The sequence below is a fragment of the Sus scrofa genome, chromosome 9, assembly GCF_054392235.1.
Source record: "Sus scrofa isolate SSC_HxYL_T2T_F1_AM1 chromosome 9, Sscrofa_HxYL_maternal_Yorkshire_Landrace_v2.0, whole genome shotgun sequence".
NCBI lineage: Eukaryota > Metazoa > Chordata > Mammalia > Artiodactyla > Suidae > Sus > Sus scrofa.
The window spans coordinates 90,949,187-90,971,423 of NC_139391.1; the positions used below are offsets into that span (position 1 = coordinate 90,949,187).

Sequence of the window (22,237 nt, forward strand, 5' to 3'; positions counted from 1 at the left end):
TGAAGTCAAACTTCCTAGATTCAAATCTCCTTTCCATCAATTGCCAGCCATCAGTAGGAGGTTAACTAATTAATTTTCAAATATTCCTTGACAAAATAAAAATATCTACCTCATAGGTTTCTTTGGAAGATTCAATCTGATAAGAAATATGAAAAAGCAGATATTATGTTAAGGCTCCAAGTAATGTTAACCAGTATCATTATCTCAAATCCTTTAATTATATACTATTATATCAGTCAAGTTGTAAGCAACAGAAGCGTCTTATAGCTAATTGATACAGAACTATATTGGGTAGCTCACATAGTCAACAGAATGTATCCACAACAGGGCTTAAAAAACATAAATCAAGAGTAGCAAAGGCTAAGTAGCAGAAAACACAGGTAAGGTTTTGCAGGACAGTTGGATTAGAACCTCACAGCTGGGCACTATTGTACCTGGACACTGAATGCTACCATCAATAGTGAATCCTCTCAATCAGTTGTCTCCCTCTCTCTCTTTCATCAAAAGTCCAAAGTCAAAGTTTTGGGTAGAGGTATTCAGCGAATCTCTGCCATACCTACAAGCCATAGTTATCTTTCAGGGGCTGAGGAAAGAAAAGATAGGATTCCCTTCCCTCCCACCAAGACTCACAAAAAAGGGGTTTCTCAAGTAGAACAGAGTTTGGATGCTGGGTGGTTAAAAAGTATTCTGATACAAAATCATGCCTTTTATTATTCTATAACTTTTTTAAAAAAATTGGAATATAAACTCTAAGAAAGCAGAACACTATATTTCACTGATCTCATCATATCAGAGGTTCTCAATAAATACATGTTAATCCATAGTTTAAAGTTTGACATATTTGTTTTCAAGATTTATTGTTTTTCACGCTCTAGAGTTTAACAAACAATGAATTGTGAGAATTTTATTGTGGTATCAGATTTAAGTAAAGTTGCTCAAAAGTGTTACATAATGGTGAAAGAAAACTAGAGTATCTTCTTAAGATAAATAGATCATCTCTATTGGAATTAATCCCTTTAGGGTGTAGAGTCAAAATAAGAGGGTTGTGGCATTTGGGAAAATTAAACCCTGCATTGTGTGAAGGATTTTCAGGGAAAATCATGATAGAAAGTGGGAGCAGGAGAGAAGTAAGACCTGTTAATATTGTTCAATAAAAATTCATATCATATTATTAGAGAAATACAGATCAAAACTACCACAAGATACCACCTCACACCAGTCAGAATGGCCATCATTAATAAGTCCACAAAAAACAGTTGCTGGGGGGGATGTGGAGAAAAGGGAAGCCTCCTGCACTGTTGGTGGGAATGTAAGCTGGTACAACCACTATGGAGATCAGTATGGACATACCTTTGAAGTCTGTGCAGAGAACTCCCATATGACCCAGCCACCCCACTCTTGGGCACATATCCAGGCAAAACTTTCCTTAAAAAGACACATGCACCTGCATGTTCATTGCAGCTCTAGTCACAATAGCCAAGATAGGGAAACAACCTAAATGTCCATTGACAGATGACTGGATTAGGAAGATGTGGCATATATTACACAATGGAATACTACTCAGTCATAAAAAGAGCAAAATAATGCCATTTGCAGCAATATGGATGGAACTACAGACTCTCATACTGAGTGAAATAAGTCAGAAAGAGAAAGACAAATACCATATGATATTGCATATCTGGTATCTAATATAAGGCACAAATGAACCTTTCCCCAGAAAAGAAAATCATGGACTTGGAGAATAGGCTTGTGGTTGCCAAGGGGGGGTGGGGGTGGTTGGGGAACTTGGAGTTAATAGATACAAACTATTGCCTTTGGAATGGATTAGCAATGAGATCCTGCTATGTAGCACTGGGAAGTATGTCTAGTCACTTATGATGGAGGATGATAATGTGAGAAAATAGAATGTGTACACCTATATGTAACTGGGTCACCATACTGTACAGTATAAAAAAAACTGTATTGGGGAAATAACTATTAAAAAAAGAAAAATTCATATCATAATAGTAACATGACTATTAAATTTTAAGGTACAGAAAAACAAACAAGAAAACTTTTCCTAATGTTGGCACAATTATATATATTTGCATGTTTGTTTATGTGTGTGTGTGTGTATATATATATATATATATATATATAAAATGTATGGATGTGTGATGTATGAGTGGTTAGGGCCACAAATTTATATCAAATATGTAATGTAAATATACATATATTTTTGTATGTAAAACTATATGCATGTATGTATAGTATATAATTTATCTACAGTAGTGTTTATTAATGCACTGTGTAGTTTTTTTTAAATTAATATTTTTTTCTTTCTAGGGCCACACCTAAAAAGCATATGGCATATGGAAGTTCCTGGGCTAGGGGTTGAATAGGACTTGTAGCTGTCAGCCTATGCCACAGCCATGGCAACATGTTATACAAGCCATGTCTGAGACCTACACCACAGCTCATGGTAACGCTGGATCCTTAACCCACTGAATGAGGCTAGTGATCAAACCCAATCCTCATGGATACTAGTTGGGTTCATTACTGCTGAACCAAAATGGGAACTCCCTAAAAAGGAATATTATTGTTATAAGAGAAATAAATGCTTATTATCAAAAAACAGGAAGTACAGTAAAAAGGAATGTAAGACATGCAAAATCTTAGCAGCCTAGAAATAACCATTGTTAGTATCTTGCTAAATGACCTTTCAAAATCTTTTATTCTTTATATACATACAAATACACTTTTTGCAAAATAGATTATGCATTTTATAGGATATTCTCTAACTTTTAAAGCGTAACAATACATTAAAATTATCTTTACATGTTAATAGGTGATTTCTGTATCATCATGATAAATGGCTGTATATAATTCTAATTTGTGGACGTACACAGTTGATTTTCAAAGAATACGATAATATTAGACATTTAATTTTTTATTGCCTTTTGTTTTTATAGTCAGTACTTCAATGAATATCTTAATAGTTTAATCTTCAAACATACCTTTAATTATTTCCTTAAGACAAATTCCTAGACGTATAGTTACTGAAGCGAAGTTTATGTATATTTTTATATCTTTGGATAACAAATTACTTTCCAGGATGCTGTATCAATTTGAGTTTACAAAGTAAGATATGAGCATACATTCTTCTGAAACTAAATATTGCTCTTTTCAATGAGTAAAAAAAATAATACAGTTTAATTATTTTGGCTTATCACATATTGTAAAATTTTCCCATGTACTTGAACAATATTGTCCCCTGTGACATAGTTTAATTAATTAATTATTTTATTTATTTATTTATTTATTTATTGTCTTTTTTCCATTTCTTGGGTCGCTCCCACAGCATATGGAGGTTCCCAGGCTAGGGGTTGAATCGGAGCTGTAGCTGCCGTCCTACGCCAGAGCCACAGCAACGTGGGATCTGAGCTGCGTCTGCAACCTACACCACAGCTCACGGCAACGCCGGAGGCTTAACCCACTGAGCAAGGCGAGGGATCGAACCCTTAACCTCATGGCTCTTAGTCGGATTTGTTAACCACTGAGCCATGACGGGAACTCCTAATTAAAAGGCTTGAATGTATTCCATCTTGTGAAACAACAAAGTCTCAAGCAGCATATTACCATATTTCTGCATATGTTTACAAATATGATCTTTGGAAAATTTCCGAGCAGTGATGTGTCTGGGAAGAATTTATGTTACTATCCAGCCTCACTGTACTTATCTTCTTTTCCTCCAACACACTAAACTTTTTCGTTCTTGACACTTTGCACTTACTCTTTGCTGATCCATTTGTGACTGGCTTCTCATTCAGGTCTTTGTGTACATACAATTACCTCAGAGGAGCATTCTGTGATAAGGCTGATTAAAGTGGACTGTGATAATCCTTATTGCCCTTCACCAACACTTCCAGTTCTCATCCTGCCAGGCATGCAGCAGGACTGCCTTTCCCTATGTCCTTAAGTTTAGTCACAGCCATGTGACTTGCTCTGGTCAATGGAATGTGAAAGCATGTGACCTGATTGCTGGTGGAAGCCTTTGGAAGCTAGCATATACTTTGCTGCACATCCCTGCCCATGTCACTGCAATTGGTGACATTTAACAGAGAAGCCTCCCTCATCCTGCATCCCTGATAGAGGACCTAGAACAGAGCCCCACACTGAATCATGATGACACGCATCGTAAGGAAAAAAATAAGTCCTTCTTCTTCCTTTTTTTTTTTTTTTAACACAGCTCAGACTTTGGGAAAGTTAGTGCAGCAAACCCAGTCCACCCTGCATAACATATAGATTCCTCCTCCTTTAATCAGTCTCAATATTTTCCTACTTTACTCTTATAATGGTATAATATCATCTTATTTATTCATTTATGAATTCCTCTTCCTGACAAAAATGTGTGATCCTTGAGAGCAGGGGCTTGTATGTCTTGCTCATAAATTGCAGTGCCTAGAATAGTACCTAGTGCATGGTAGGTCAGACTTAAATATTTGTTGAAGCAGTGAAAGAAATGGATGAAAGATTTCAACATGTGCTTGTAGAATTTAGACTAAGATGATGTCTTCCCTTTGTCAAAAAATTGTTCTCAGATTCCAAGATAGCATTTGGACATCCTTAAAAAAGAGAATATGCTAAGTTGAGTTCTGATAGCATAGAGAGGTTAAATATTTCCTCACAACGACGTAAGAACTCTTAAGTACTTTCACCATTTGGTCTTTTCCTTCTAGAAATCTGAACAATTTCTTCTGTGTGGATGGAAAACAAGCATGATTATAATTATTTTTTAATGTTCTATCATTAGAGATTTTTTTTTGTATGAAAAACACTTTAGCAGAGCCTGAAGTATATTTAGTGAAAGACAAGTGTATTTTCCCTGGCCATCCAAAGGGTACGTCATGCATGCCATTGTATTTATAAGGTCCAAACTCAAAAGGTGTACTCTTCCATTGTGGTACTTGATCATTCTTGCTTTATAATCATATGTACCAGCTACATTATGGTCTGCAGATATGTATCAATTACAAGTATGTTTTGAGTCGATGATTTCTAAAAAGCCTTCAAAAAGTGGAGTAGATATATTTGCTATTGAGTACTTGGTCAACAGGGTTTTCTAGCAAGAAGTAATAGACTTATGACCTATTCCCTCCTCTCAGAGGGGCTCAGCGCTTGAGCTAGATGACAACTTCTCTTCTTTGGTCTTAACACATGCTAATTTAGGGTAACTATTTGCAGATGTATCTGCTGGTATCTTCTCAATCAGCATGTGCCTTCTCTTAACCAGAAATAGAAAAGCACAGATGGCATTTGTACACATTTGCATCTTCCATTTGGCTCTAAAGCTACTTGTCTTTTAACATGCCAGGCCCAGGGAAAGAATGGAGAAAGCTCTTCTGATGCTGAACTATAATGTGGCCATTTGTTTGTTTGCTTGGTAACTAGAAACATGTCAGCATGAATCTACCTTTAGATGGTCCATAAGCTTGGATTTACTATTATGTGACCCAAGTTCATCAGAGCTCACTACTTACAGACAAAAAGAAGTACCCAGTCTTTCTCTGTTCAGACTTTTTATAACATTCTGGAATTCCTTATCCTTAAATAAATTCTTACTGATCCTCTCAACCATGTTTTATGTTTCTTTCTTTTACCCTATTGCATTTTTAATTTATTTTGGTACTTTGTTTTTGTATATTGAATATCATGAATTTTCAATATTTGCTTAATGGCTAAATGGAAACAGGTAGCAATGGTGTTTAGAGCATAGAATCGTTTTCTCCCACCTTTAAACTATTTTGACATCCAAAACAGTTCGGGTAGTTTCAGGAAAATCATACATCGGATAAATCTGTATAATTCACAGTGATGTTTTCCAGTTCTGATGTGACACACAAGGAGAACTTTGTAAGACTTTGGGACAGATGGTCCTAGATTTGACTACTGACATACACATTTACTGCTTTTGGCCTTAAGTAAGTTACTTAATCTTTGGGACTCAATTTCCTCATCTGTTAAATTGGGGAAAACTATTTCCTATCTCAAAGAGTTGAGATGAAGATTAAATCAGATAAATCATTTTAAATCCAGGGCTGGGCTCATAGTGAACACTTAAAAAATATGTATTATTATCTTACTGAGAGTAATGCTACAGACCTAAAAGATTAGTATCTCAGAGATTATGATTTTATCAGTGCTACAACTAAAGCTGGGTATTACTGGTGGTATTTTAGCTAGATTCAAATACAGAGGTAAATCAAATTCATTCTGAGGATATAAGGAGTAACGCCAACAGGTATTTGTTACTAAAATAATAATAGTAAAGAGCCTTATATAGTGTCTTGTAGTTAATGTAACATTTGTACTTGCATGTTCTTACATAACCCTTGTAAGCCATGCATTTATTTGAGGAAAGTGCGTTGCAGGCAGGAGGAATGGTGATTTGCCAAGATCCTTAAAGAAAACCGTGCCTGGGATGCTCAGTGAATATCCAGGAGGCCCATGTGGGCAGGCAGAGTGACTGATGAGAAGAAAGGAGACAGTTGTGTGAGAGGAAACGAGAGGCCAGATTGTGTAGGTCATGTGTTAAGTCCTTGGTCTTTGCTCTGAGTGAAATGGGGGCCAGTGCGGAAAGTCAGACATGACATGATCATGTTTCTATTTTATAGAGTGGCCACGGTCACTTTGGCTGTTAGTTTTAGACTAGACTGGGTAAAAGCAAGGAGACCAGTTAAGAGCCAAAAAATAGCCCAGATATGAAGTGGTCAAACTGTGAGTCTATTTTAAAGATAGAGGCCACAGGATTTCCTGCCAGACTGGATGTGCAGCTCTGATAGAAAGCAAGAGTCAGGACAGCTCAGGTTTTTAGCCTGAGCAACTGGAAGATGGAGTTGCCAGTCTTCAGGCATGTTAGGACATGTTCCAGGAAAAACATCAGAAATTCAAAATATCTATGAAGTGAAATTTATGAAGTCTATCAGATATCCAAGAGTGTGCCTTTGTAAATATTCAGGATGAAAGAATGGAAGCTTAGCAGGTTTATTATTTACCTTAGAAAAAAATAATTGCAAACCCAAGTAGCATATGTTTTTACCTGAAGGAAGGAGATGATTTTCAACAGATCACTCATTGGTATGAGTGATTGATATTCTAGAAAAATTAGCAAAGGAAAGAGAATTCTTCACTTTTTAAATTGGCTGTCAATTATAGGGCCAACTGTGCTCTCAGGCAAAGAGGGAAATCTTTCTTTCACTCAACAGCAAAGTCAATGTCAAAAATGACAAAACACCTGTCACTGTGGGCATCAGTTCCATAGGGCTCATGCATATGCCTACAAGGAATATAAAAAATTGCTTTTTAAATAAGCACAGATGGAAGAAATACATGGTCTTTCAGTAGGACAGTACATAGGTTTTCCAGATCACAGAAAACCTTTCCATTCACTGAAGACTTCTGATCTTCACATTTTGGGCTGAATTAGCAGTTTTGATTGATAATAAAATAATTGACTCTCTTTGCCCTTTAGCTGGTAGAGGGAAGGGCAATGCCAGTATACAAGTATAAAACAAATCACCAGTCTGAATGAGTCAGGAATAGTCACTCTTACCTAAAAGACGTGTACTCACATAAAGTTAATTTGGGTTTGTCTGATACTAAGTTTTCATTTGCTATTTACAACCTCTTGCTAATAGTTGATAACCATTAAGGTAAACTCAAAATACTTAAATGACTAGTACTGTAACTACATTTGTGCTTTATCACTATGGGAAAGTTGAAGAATCTCAGATTACTCATTCAAATACTCCAGGGCACATTCATCCTGAGAGGAAGGCAGTTTGGCCAGTACAGAAGATGTTTAGAGGGCAGTGGTGTGAGCAAAGGCAAGATAGGATGGCTAGATTTTAGAGGGCTAGATGCCATGTTAAGAAGTTTGCATTTTATTCTTATAAGGCAATGGAAGTCATAGAAGCTTTTAAGTTCCCCAGCTGAACTTACTGATAGGGTTCATTGTGGGATCTTAAGATGATATTTTTACACGAGGACTATTTTGGTAAAATGAAGAAGTATTTAATATGCAGCTAATTATAGTAACTTTCATAAATAAACTGTCTTTGTTGAAAAGGTAATTTAAATCATATTTAAATCTTTAATAAATACTTACCATTTCTTTATAAAGGAAAGTTCAAATTAATATCTTCGATATCTGTCTCCAAAAAATCCAGATCTGTATTTTTAGATATTTACACTTAGATATTTTGTCTCCATCAGACATCTGAAACTAGGATTTTCCCTATAAACATGTACTTACTTTCAACTTCCGTTTCTCTTTACATGGCGTCATTACTATCCCAAGAAGACTGATGACAAAACAGAAATAATGCTTTTATCATCACTATTTTCTCCCCTATTTATTCAGATACTAACTTAAAAAATATTTTCCCTAAGTACTCATGTATTTGAATATTATATGTCCCCACTCCATAACTTTACTATGGATTCTATCAATCACCTACAGACAATTTCCACAGCCTGTCCTGAAATACTCTGTCACTACTTCTACCCAGCGAATCTTTATGTCCTTGGTAATTACAGGACAGTGTTGCAGAAAGAACGTGGAAAGGCAGATGAAATCTCAGTTTTTCCATTTACCAGCTTCCAAGCTTCACACTTTTCTTAACTTGTCTGATGCTCAGCTTTTTTATTTGTTAAGACATAATACTCATAGAATTATTATGAAAATTAAATAAGTTAATTTGTACCTCCATGGAATGGTAGCCACATGCACATGACTTTAATCCTCTTCCCCAGCCCCCCTACCCCAGGTTCCAGATGGCTCCCTTTGGTCTATCCTGTGAAATATAAATTTTCTACTAGTTTTCACCTGAGATTCTCCTCCTTGCACACATCAGAAGATTATACTTTTTGTTCCCTGGTAGGTAACAAGGTTGTGCCACTTTGGAGCCATGGCATTTAATTGCCAGGACACGACCCTCCAGTATTCCCTTCATCTGGAATGAGAATTGCTGAAGAGCCCTCTTACTAGGATAGTAGAGTATAGATCAGGCTGAGTTATTGCATGAAGGAGGCTGCCCTGGAGTATCTTCTTCACCTGCAGCCCATTTTATGAGATCAATAAATAAACTTGTCATGTTAAGCCATTGAAATTTCAGGATCCTTTATTACCATAGCATAGCTTTATCTCACTTACTTAAACCTTATATAGTCTCTCAATTTTCTGGCCTCCCCAGAGCTATTTAATCTTATTTACCTCTTGGGCTTTATGTAATCTGTTTTCTTTAGTCATAAGTTACCTCATTTGTTTATGCTTTTGTGTGTTTGCTTATTTTTTTTTCTTTCCTCCCTCCTATCCACTGAGACTAAATATTACCCATGTATCAGAGCCCAGCTTTCTAGACCTCACAGTTATGTATCAAACAATTTATGCCCTTAAGTTTAAACAACCTAAACACATTAGGGTTCATGTTGCTTTTTGTCATAAACCTTGAGATTCCATCTGAGCAGCCTTTGTGTCTTCTGCCTTTTTCTAATCCTATGAGCTGGTTTCCCTGTCCCAAATGTCTCTTCTTTCTAATTAAGACTCAGTATCATAGATTTATCTCTTGAAAGCATTCCTCTGATCATGGATCTTCCTAGCTTAGAAGTTTTACCTGACACTTCTTTGGGCAAAGGCCTAAGGGATACATTTAAACCTTTTAACTTGACAGCTGAGGACTTTAAGACCAGCCCCCAATTCTTCTACTCTTCTGTACAAGCATTATTGAATTGTCCTAATTTCCTGATTTTTTCTATGCCACTCATCAGGATGAAATGCCCTCATTCAACCTATAAAAACTCTTTGTTTCCAAAAAACACTGACCAGGATGGAAAAAACTGATGAGTGAGACTATATTAAAATTAAAACTGTCTCTTCACAAAAAGCCACCATTAAGAGTATGGAAAGGCAATTCATAGAACCTGAAAACGCATCTTCAATATACAAAGGGCTTATTTTTACTCTATGTATAGAACCCCTACAAATAAGTTAGAAAAAAAGACAACTCAAAAAATGTAGACAAAATACTTTTTGGTACAGCCATCTCACAAAGGAAAGAATCCAAATGACCTATAAACATATGAAAAAGTACTGAACTTTACTAGCAATCAGGGAAACACAAATGAAAACCACAATGAGCAACCACAGCATGCTCACCAGATTGTTTAAAATTGTTAAATCTGACAACACCAAACATCACTAAGGATGCGGAATGATGGAAAAACTTAACCAGCAAGTAAGAAAGAACATTATTGTAGCCACTTGGTATAAAATTGGCATTATCTTGTAAGGTTAAAAATGCACATAATGATGACCCAGCAATTACATATGTAAATGTGATTAGTGGGCCAGGATTCAAACACAAAAGTAGCATTGTTCCTAGTAGCCAAAAACCTGGAAACAACTCAAAAGCACATCAAGAATAAATTAATAAATGATATAATTATGTAATGAAATACAGTACTGAAAGTAAATGGAGAAGTTCCATGGGTTTCATGGGTAAGGAATAAAATACAATGTTGAGCAAAACAAGTCAGATAAAGAGAAATGCATACTGCCAGTTTCCAATGAAAAAAAAATCCCCAAACAGCCAAACTTAAGCTATATTGTTTAGGAATACATACTCAAATAGCAAAACTATATATAAAGCAAAGCAAGAATGTGACTACCATCATGTTTAATAGAGAAGTTATCTCTAAGGTGGGGTGAAGGAATGAACATAAATGTTAAATATGAGGGAGATAAAATGAGTTTCAAGAGTGCTAATCTTATAATTTTTTATTTTATGCATGTTGATGTTTGTGTTATTTATGGTTGGCAATAAGAAAAAAAATAAACCTTATACATCCTTGAAGACCTCTTTCTCCATGGAATCCATTCTGATCACCCTACACTATGAGCTTGCTTTCTTTTCTGAACATTAAGAGTCATTATCTGTAAAAATCAAATTAGGCATTGACTATGACTTTGTTTCAGTGGTTATCTTGAAGTATTAGGTACTTATTTTGCAGCAGTTCAAATAGTATTTTATTTTTATTTTTTATATAATGATTTTTATTTTTTTGTCATTATAGCTGGTTTACAGTGTACTGTCAATTTTCTACAGTACAGCAAGGTGAGCCAGTTACACATACATATATAGATTCTTTTTTCCACATTATCATGCTCCATCTTAAGTGACTAGACATAGTTCCCAGTGCTACACAACAGGATCTCATTGCTAATCCATTCCAAAGGCAATAGTTTGCATCTATTAATCCCAAATTCCCTATCCATCCTGCTTCCTCCCCATCCCCCTTGGAAACCATGAGTCTGTTCTCCAAGTCCATGATTTTCTTTTCTGTGAAAAGGTTCATTTGTGCCTTATATTAGATTCCAGATATAAGTGATAGCACATGGTAATTTGTCTTTCTCTATCTGACTTATTTCACTCAGTATAGAGTCTCTAGTTCCATCCATGTTGCTGCAAATGCCATTATTTTGTTGTTTTTTTATGGCTGAGTAGTATTCCATTGTGTAATATGTAACACATCTTCCTAATCCAATCATCTGTCGATGGACATTTAGGTTGTTTCCGTGTCTTGGCTATTGTGAATAGTACTGCAATGAATATGTGGGTGCACATGTCTTTTTAAGGAATGTTTTGTCTGAATATATGCCCAAGAGTGGGATCACTGGGTCATATGGGAGTTCTATGTTTAGTTTTCTAAGACCTGGATAGACATTTCTCCAAAGAAGATATACAGATGGCCAACAAGCCCATGAAAAAATGCTTAACATCCCTGATTATTAGAGAAATGCAAATCAAAACTACCATGAGATACCACCTCACACCAGTCAGAATGGCCATCATTAATAAGTCCACAAAAAACAAATGCTGGAGAGGGTAGAGAAAAGGGAACACTCCTGCACTGTTGGTGGGAATGTAAGCTGGTACAACCACTGTGGAAAACAGTATGGAGGTACCTTAGAAAACTATACATAGAACTACCATATGATCCAGCAAATGCTGGAGGGAGTGCGGAGAAAAGGGAAACTTTGAACAGTATTTTATTACAGATCATCCCTCCATGCAGCTCTTAGACTGCATTGCAATGATTTACACATACAACATAGCCAATGTTTTGGTTCATATTTAAGAAACTACAAATATATATATTTGTCTTTATTTATTTTTTTAGTGCCACACCTGTGGCACATGGAGTTTCCCAGGCTAGGGGTCTAATCGGATCTGTAGCTGCTGGCCTATGCCAGAGCCACAGCAATACCAGATCCAAGCCGCATCTGCCACCTACACCACAGCTCATGGCAACGCCAGATCCTTAACCCACTGAGTGAGGCCAGGGATAGAACCCACAACCTCATGGCTCCTAGCCAGATTCATTTCCACTGCGACACGATGGGAACTCCTATATGTTTGCCCTTTTAGGGACACACCTGTGGCATATGGAAGTTCCCAGGCTAGGGGTTGAATTGGCGCTATAGCTGCTGATATACACCACAGCCACATCAACTTGGGATCTGAGCCACCTCTGTACCTACACCAAAGCTCACGACAACACCAGATCCTTAATCCACTGAGCAAGGCCAGGGGTTGAACCTGTGTCATCTTGGATGCTAGTCAGATTCATTTCTTCTGAGCCACGACAGAGACTCCTATATTTTGTATTTAATACATAATTATAGATTGCAAATTGAATACATTATTCAGGTACTTATTTCTGGAAAATTCAAATGGCATTATATTATGTCCTGGAAAATATATTATAATGACGATAAAGAAGTTTGAGTTCTAGTTCTTTATTTACCAGTTTTTGGGTTAACTAAGCCATTTGAGTTTTCTCCATTTGAGTTTTCTAAGTATTGAGTTTTTCATATGTTATTGGGCTAAATTCTACTTTCTAGTTCTAACATTCTGTGAGTCTTTGAAATGTCATTTTATACAAGGACCCCAGGATAAATGTTCAGAATCTCTTGAGGAAATCATGTCTAAAAGTCCAGAGATTATAAGGAAGAACTTTTGGGAAAAATTATGTTACTCCTTGAACAAGTTAAAAAAACTTTTTAATTGAAGGCAAGCTCGGTATGTTTAAAATAAAAGGCATATAAAATATAAAAATTTAGTGAAAAAATTGTGATGCACAAACAATAAACCACTTTTTTTTTCTTTTTTTAAAGAAGAATGGAGGAGATGAGTCACCAACTGACTCTGACCAAAAATCATAGGGGAAATTCAGAAACAGAAGCTGTATGGAGAGAACTGAAACAAACATTAAAGAAATAAAGATATACATGTTTATTTTTCATGGACCCAGACATTGTAAATTCACTTGTCTCGATTTTGCTGTTTTAATTCAAATATCTTGGAGGCAAATGGTGTATTAAATGACTAGTAAATAATTTGAATAGTCATGAAATCATAGTATCTCAAGAGACAGAAACTTTGAAATCTTTTTATTTCTGATACCCAATCACTAAATATGCCTCCATGTTTATCAAATATGCTGAGTGGTCATCTAGCATATTCTTGAATATCTCCAGGGAGCTAGTAATATGTGCTTATTGAGATCTTTGAAACTTTTGTTGTTGCAACATTAGTTTTATTGTATTTTTTCTTAGAGATACGCTTTATATTGAGAAATTATTTTACAACTCGCTGTAAATGATTTCGCTTTTGTTTCTTTTACATCCTAATTATCTAGATAGATAGTTAGGTGGATGTGTGACTCCCCTTTTTATTTACTGCTGTCAGTGATATTTCTAAGAAATAATACTTTGAGGGTGAGATTGCATGCTTATATTTCAAATATTAGCATGAATCTATGATTTTGAGCACCAAAGCTTTATACACCCTATATGGAGGACTGAAAGAAACAGTTTCTATCCATCCAATTGTCACTGGAAGATCCTATTTCATCTAAAATGACTGAATACAGTTCGACTAGGTCGTGGTAAACTTGCTTGACTGTTGCCTCCTCACACATGTGGACCCTTTGTATTCAAAGCTGAAATGAAGTTTCCTAGAGACAAAATAAAATTAAAGCATTACAAAACAGAAGTAAAATTTGCTCTAAATACCACACAGAACACAGAGCTGCTCTAAATTATTTCCTCTTCCTGTTTTTTCTTCTTTGTTACAAAGTTTCTCTATAAAGTTGGAAATTATTATCCCAGAAAACATGTTACAACTTTAGGGTTTTTTTTTTTTTTTTTTTTTTTTTTTCTGTAGAAGAGCAATATTTGCTCACATAAAGTGAACTGCCATTCTGTTTATTGATAAGTATTTGAAATGGATAAAAGTTAAATGGTGTCTTTACTAGAATGACTAAAAAAAAAAAGGAAGACAAAACTAAAAATTTTATTACATATAGAGAAATGTGTAGTCAAAAACGTAAGTGTGAATGCTTTTATGTGCTTTCAGACTACACTGAGTCTGACACCCTGATCTTGGCCCTACCAGTGGTATCCATGCCTTTAGGCATGAAGACTGTCCCTGCCCTCAGTGCATTCAGTGTGTTTTACTTAGCTGTGCCATCAGGACACATCATCAACTTTTTCTTGAGCTCTCTGTCAGAAGAAAGATAAGAGTACTCTTAGTTACCATCCTTACAATTTGTTCATTCCTGCTGCAATAGCATTTCTTCATGAAAAATGGGAATTTACACACGTGTATTTTTGACTTCACATTTGTATTTTTTTGGCTTTTGGCTGTGGCATCACCTTGTTTGATAGAGTCACTTATTCTGTAACATACTCTTGATTTTCTTCTTTCCTTTACATGTTGAACATCAACTTAAATGGAATTAGTGATTGTTATTATATCCACCAAAGAGGACTGCTTTTTGAGAGGCTGTTTGAGAACTTCCCACAGAGACAGCTTTTTATTTGACTGTGGGCAGGAATCCTCTCTTCTAGCAGAGTGACGGATGCAAATAAATAGAATAAATTAGTAAATTATATAGTGCATAATATAATGGGTGCCATGGAAAAGGACAAATAGACAAGGGAAATGACAGTTGGGTACAGTGTGGAAGAGTGTGGAAGTACCTGAAAATAGCATCATCAGAGAGGGCCTAATTGCAGTGTGGCAATTAAATGCATTGGAAGTAATTAAGGAATTCCCACTGTGGCCCAGCAGGTTAAGAACCCGATGCAGTGTCTGTGAGAATACAGGTTAGATCCTTGGCCTCTCTCAGTAGATTAAGAATCTAGTGTTGCCGCAAACTGGAGTATGGGTTGCAGATGCAGCTTGGATCCAGTGTTGCTCTGGCTGTAGTGTAGGCCTGCAGCTGCAGTTCTGATTCAACTCCTAGCCTGGGAAATTTCATATGCCACAGGTGCAGCCATAAAAAAAAAAAGGAATTAATATTGAGGTATTCCAAATAAAATATTAGAGTATGTGTTCCTATGCAATACCTGCTACTCATAGACTTTGATCAGGTACTTATACAAGCTACACTTTTCTAGAAGAATATTCAGTATTTCCTTAAGAGATGTTTGACATAACTATCAATTCCCTATGAAAGTTCATATACAGGATGCCAGTATTGTCAGATTCTGGTGAGAGCCTCTTAGGTGGTAGACTGCTGACTTGTATCTTTGACGTGTGTGAGAGCAGACAGAAGAAGCAAGTTCTTTTGGGACTCTAAGGTTGCTAAGCCTGTTTGTGAGAGTGCACTGCATGATCTCATCTCATCTTAATTACAGTCAAAGCCCTTATGGTATTGGGGGGTAGGATTTCAAGATATGCATTTGGAGAGATATAAACATTCAGTCTTCAGCAAAGGTAATGAGTGCAATGAAAACATTAAATCAATAAAGAGATGAAGTATGCTAGGAGATTGGAGGGGAATTATAGTTGCACACAGAGTCACTTGGGAAGACCCGAGCAATAAGGTGATATTTCATCGAAAACAGCAAGGAGACGTTAGAAGATAAATTTCTCTTGTGAGTGTTCCCCCCACCCCCTAACCACCCCTGTTGTTTGAAGAATCATGTTTACTGTGAGATCGTGGATAATTTATTCTTCTTTTTAACTCCCTCCCTTGTAACTCCCTGCCTCTCAACACATATGTATTTGCATTTTTTTGAACTTTGGTATCATGACCACTTCGAATGACTTCTGTGAATGTGTTATCTCTGCCTAATTATCTGCTAAGACAAACTCTCTTCTTTCTCTATTTCTGAGTCAGTTTGCTACTTCGGGTCTTGATGTTCCAGTAAGGTGGAAAGAGAAAGACTTTTCAGGTGGACATTGAAGTTGGTGATTTTGAAGTGTCTATACCACTTTCACCATAATAACAATAGCTAATACTAATTAAGCATTTGCTATACTCCAGGTAATAGCCCAAGACCTTTACATTTATCATCTACTTTAATCTGGTCAATAGCCCTATGGGTATTTGTTTTAGTATTACAATTTTTCATATTAGAAAACCAAGGGCAAAAAAGTTAACTTTGCAAAAGTCACAGTGTAAATGGTGGAACATTGACTCACAAGGATTTGGACTCTGCAGTCTAAGCAATCAGATGTAAGATAAAAGCTTTTATTTTTCTCTGGTGAATACTGATAACTGTCACAGAACTCAAGAGAGAATGAAGAACCCTGTTCCCCGACAGGTTGAAGAGCTAATGTAACTCATAAGAACAAACAGGTCTTTACCACAGTGAATACACAGGCCTTTTTACAGGTTTGTTGTGTCAGAACAGGACAAAAAATATATAGTCACGATTTTGGGAAAAGCCTATAATTATAAACTTGCTTGCTAATTTCTATTCTTTCAGATTCAGATCAAATAAATGTTGAGAACTAAAAATATTTATTCAGTTGGCAGTTAAGGTGTATTAAAATGCCCTGGGTATTTTGCTATAACCTATTATAAAGAATAATCATTGTAACCACAACCATGAAATAGGATACATTTCATTAACATAGTACCTTTAATTGCCAACCTGTTTCTAAACTGTTGAATACGACAGTCGCCTGCAGTGAAAATTTCCAAGAGAAAGTTAATTATCAGGTCTTATCTGATATTGACTCTGGAGAAGGGAAGGAAAGAATGGTTTCCAGAATAGAAACTTCAGATAGAGGAGAAAGTAAAGAAAATTGAACATCCATTCTGATGGGGTGGGGTTTGGGAGTGGAGCAAGAAAATGTCTTAATGAACTCTAGAGGGTATGGTGAAGAATTTTCCACAGAATTGCACTGAAAATTGTTCTAAGTGTTAGGGATATAAACTGAAACTATCAATTGATAGCAGTACTTTGCCAGTGAATATGTTGGCTCTGAAACTTGAGCCTTCCTGGCACACCAGTAGAGTTCTGAACATATTTCCAATATTGCTTTAATGATAGTCACCTAACAGGGAATATAGCACTTGGTATACATGGCCGTAATTTGTGTCAATATTTTCCTTTCTCTATATTTCATCTTTTTTTGTATATTGCAGTTCTCTTTTAAGATAAAAACTATTTGCCCACATTCTTTAAAAAATGTATACTAAATTTTAAATGATATTGTATTAGTACCTCAAATTTTAAAAAAATGGTTAATATTTTGCTTCAGTTCCTGAGCTCTATGCTCTTAAAAATATGTATTTCCATTATTTGGAAGGAAAATGAGATTCTGAACTATTGAAAATTGATAAAGAACTTCATAATTCATGGTAAAACATATTCTATAATGTAGGTGGCTATCAAGGTGTGTTACTATATGTGTACTTATGTAGATTTTGTGCAAATATTTTTATCAAGCCTGCCACTTATATTCATAGATACCACCTTTTGAAGATAAATATAGTCAATGCCCTGATCAGTACATTAGTCCATAGATGAAGCTATTAGACTATAAGTCCAGATGATGGCTCTTTGTAAGATCCCTCAGGATAAAGGACTTCTTTAAACTTTGTTCAGGGGTTTTTAAACTTTGGTCCAGACCAAGAGAAATGTATTCAAAATTTGTGTGTATGTGCTTTTTCATTTTCTTTTTTCCTTCTTTCCCCCAATATTCAAAATTAAAGTATAGTTGATTTACAGGGTTGTGTCAATTTCTGCTATACAGCATAGTGAACCAGTTGTATGTATATATGTTTGTGTTTGTGTGCACCACATTATTTTTCTCACATTGTCTTCAATCATGTTCTATCCCAAAAGGTTGGATAGAGTTCCCTGTGTTGTACAGTAGGACCTCATTGCTTATCCATTCTAAGTGTAATAGTTTGCATCTACCAACCCCAAACTCCCTGTTCATCCCACTCCCACTGCCCTATCTCCCTTTGGCAACCAACCAGAAGCTTATTTTCTATGCCTGTGAGTCTGTTTCATCTTGTATATAAGTTCATTTGTGTCATATTTTAGATTCCACATATAAGTGATATCATATAGTATTTGCCTTTCTCTTTCTGATTTACTTCAGTAAGTGTGAAAATCTCTGGTTGCATCTGTGTTGCTACACATTCCATTATTTCATTTTTTATATGTCTAACTAATGTTCCATTGTATATATGTACCACATCTTCTTAACTCACTCCTCTGTCGATGGACATTTGGGTTGTTTCCAATGTCCAGAGCTTTGAGGAGATTCACAGTGCTGGCCCATCACCTGGGAGAAGTGAAGAATCACTGTTTTGTATGTAGCTCCAGCCCACAGTGCAGGGTGGGCTGTGCACCCTCAGGATTAGCTTAGGGTGCTCATGGCACCTGGATTGATTATTAGAAAAAAACTGAGGATTTATCCTTGGTGTTACTTCAACCAACACATGACCTTGCCACTGAAAGTGATGTAAAGGTTTATTATAAAAGGGCTCAATCAAGTCTGTATTGTGTCCATTATTTCTGGGTTATTTCTCGGTTTGGGGAAGGGCTGCTCCCATTCTTATAAGCCTCAACATTGACAAACTGAAGTTTGTTTTTGCTTAACAAATCTATAGTTTAAGCTCATAGTTCTAAGATTATTGGGGGGGAAGTATGGCCAAAGGTCTCAGAATATTTTTAAGACTGTCACTCCTATCATTGATGATCAAATTAAGGATGGCTTTGCTTCCGATCCTGAAGAGCACCTAAAATGTTTAGATTCTGGCATTTAAAACACATGTATGCACACAGACACAAATAAGGTATTTTGCTGCATTTGATCTTCTTAAGCAGCCACTAACTATTTGACGAATTTATTACAAGAGTAGAGGGGATGATTCATACTTGAATCATAATAGACCTCTTTGATTGCTAAAATGAGGAACTATGAAATTTCCTTTATTTGGTCAGCTTCAAGGAGAAAATGATTGTCCTTCAAAGTCTTAGGCATTTTGTCCCATGGAAGCGATCAAAGCAGTGGAAGCAGCTAATTTCAGTTTTCCAACAATAAATATTCTCCAGCAGGGAATTGTTTCCTTAAGTCATTGTCTTTCCAAGGTTGGCTCAAGAGAGAGGAGCCTTACATGCAAACCTCCACAGCATTGAGCTTGCATATCCTTCTGGCTGCTGATCTGGCTTTTTACATTAAACAGACATTGCCTGACACTTCCAGTGATTCTCATAATAAACTTCTTGCTGGCTCATCACAAAAGATGAGGTAGAAAACAGAGCAAGACGTTATGAAGGGGTGGGTTTCCTTTGGTTTGGCTTAGTCAGAACATCACATGTCCTCCAAATTCATCTTCAGCTTTCTCCCAAAAGAGCACATGGAGGATTTCTGAGAAAATTTTTACTATGGATTATTTTGCCTGAAGTTAAGTTCTAAGAAGCTGTACTTTAAGTATATGAGAAAAATAAATTAGGAGCTTGGGATTAATATATACACAGTAATATATATATATATACACACACACAGTAATATATATTAATATATACACAGTAATATATATATATATATATATATAAAATAGAGAATAGTGCTAGGTGCTGCACTCAGATTGTCCAATTTTGTCCTGTAACATTTTATTTTATGAGATTAAACAGTTAACTAAGGGTCACATCCAATTAAGTGGAAGGGTCAATCCCTGTCAAATTCCAAGGACTCATGATTTTTCTTTTACATCATATCACTCAAAAGAGAAATACAGGACCAGAAAACAAAGATTATAAAACTAATTTTTCAAGTTTCTTTCAAAGCCCTTGGATAATTTTTAAAATTTGTTCATTTAATTGTTTTAATTAAAATAATAGTTACCTAGCCACTTAGACCTAGTATCAGATTTAGTGAATGAAAGGAATAGATATTTTGGCTCATGAAAAGAAGTTACCATGATGTGTCCAACATGTGTTTTGGCAAGTTTTCTCACATCCTTTTTTTGCTTTGGGAAAAAAAGAAAAACTATGTGGCAATATTGTTTGAAAAATTTCACATCCCATTTCACAGAAAGATTTAGTCTTTGAGAGTACAAAACATAAACTTAAAAAAATGATATTGGTTGATCATATGACAGATAATTTGCTTTCATGTTTTGACTGGCCCCCATGTATGCCCAATACATGGTAAAAGAAGCCATCACATAAATGGTGTGACTTCTTTGTCCTTGCCCCTGTTTGCTCATATAAGCCCTCAGCCATCTGAATAGAATCACTCTCGTTTTTTTGGAACCCCGCCCCACCCCCAGGATTGCCAGATACTTGTTATGAGCGTGGCTGTTTCTGAACCCCTGCCCAGTGCCTTGTATGCACCTTTGTTTCTACCAGAACCTCTCCAACCCCCGTGATGAATGGAATTCTAGAGCCCTTGAAGCTCTAGCTGCTCTGTTTCTGCTTTAAATGGGAAGGGCTTCTTTGACAGCCATTAAGGTAGTGCTGCTCCTCTTCCTATGTCTTGACTTAGGTATGAGTAAGGATGCTCTGGATTTTTTTTTTTTTTTACACGCATCCCAAAAGAAGATGCAGCTGAACTGGAACAACAGACTCATATTTGCCTCTCTTCACTAGGAACTGAGGCTTTCTGTTAAGCACATCATTTTGGGCACCTTTTCCATCAGAGTGATCACTCTCCTGGGTGTTGCCCAACCCTACTGCAGAAAGGCTTCTGGAAGTTCCTTGCTGCCAATTTTCTAAATATACCCAGACCAATCTAATGAACACTCAGACTCAAGTTGTGATAACCTGTCACACTATAAAATACCTACTGGAAATGAAACATCACAAACATTGTTGTATTTCATCTTTGCAACAACTCCATGAGCAAAGAATATTATTTCCATGAGTCAGTGAAGACCTGATGTGATGAAGTAACAAGGACGTGGAGAGTAACAGAGATGGCCCAGTCATGACTTCTGAATGCAAATTCAAAATTCTTTTCACCATATCACAGTGTCTTCCGGTTGAGAAGAAGAAACCTGGAGTTCCCATTGTGGCTCTGTGTTAAGAACCTGACTAGTATCCATGAGGATGCGGGTTCGATCCCTGGCCTCACTCAGTGGGTTAAGGATCTGGCTTTGCTGCAAACTGTGGTGTAGGGTGAGGATGCAGCTTGGATTTGGCATTGCTGTGGCTGTGGTGCGGACTGGTGGCTATGGCTCCAGATGGATCTCTAGGGTAGGATCTTCCATATACCACAGGTGTAGCCCTAAAATAGACAAAAAATAAAATAATAAAATAAAACAGAAAAAAGAAAGAAAAAAGGAAATAGCAAATTACATATGTAAGCAACCCTGAAAGCTCGAATTCAGACAGAGGGTTATTATGCTCTTAAGACCAATTGTTTTCATTTTCACTTTTGGATCAGCAGTAGTCACACATGGTAGATAAGACACCAGATTTGAGAGACAGCACCAATTTGATTGATTCCAACTGTAAATCTGGACTGTATCTTTCAGCGTATGGAGTCTCAGTTATTCCTCTAGGCCTCTGGATTATAGTACAACTTCCTATAAAGAGCAGGTAATAACAGATACTGACAGATTTAAAAACTACAGATCTTAAAAAGCTAACAGATCTTGAAGATGTTTCTACTTTCTTTTTAGTGGATTAAAAATAGATTTGTAGAGTAGAGTTATTGAATTACAGGAGCATTTACATCTCAAAGAGCACATTACTGTTAAAAAAACAAAGCTTAGAAAACGCAGTACCTGTCTCCAATTACACATTGTATACTGTATTTCAGCCTGTGTGCTCAAATGCACACTGTGTGGGTTAAGTCAGACAAATGTTATGTGCGGGTGGTCTCAGACTACATAACATAAACCCCTTATTCAAATAAACCTATTGGCTTCTTCT

At 36.2% G+C, this 22,237-nt stretch overlaps 1 protein-coding gene across 3 annotated transcripts in view; it reads left to right on the forward strand.

Moving 5' to 3' along the window:
* Nucleotides 1-22,237, forward strand: part of AHR (aryl hydrocarbon receptor) — a 489,182-nt gene that overhangs the window by 209,747 nt on the left and 257,198 nt on the right. Inside the window, exon 1 of one of the 3 annotated variants that reach the window (XM_084974509.1) lies at nt 15,803-15,985. The exons of 1 other annotated variant lie outside the window; for it this stretch is intronic. The gene's annotated coding sequence lies outside the window, so the exon portion shown is untranslated. Of the gene's footprint in view, nt 1-15,802; nt 15,986-22,237 lie in introns of those variants that run through there. One more of the 3 variants, XM_084974511.1, reaches the window with a different exon arrangement.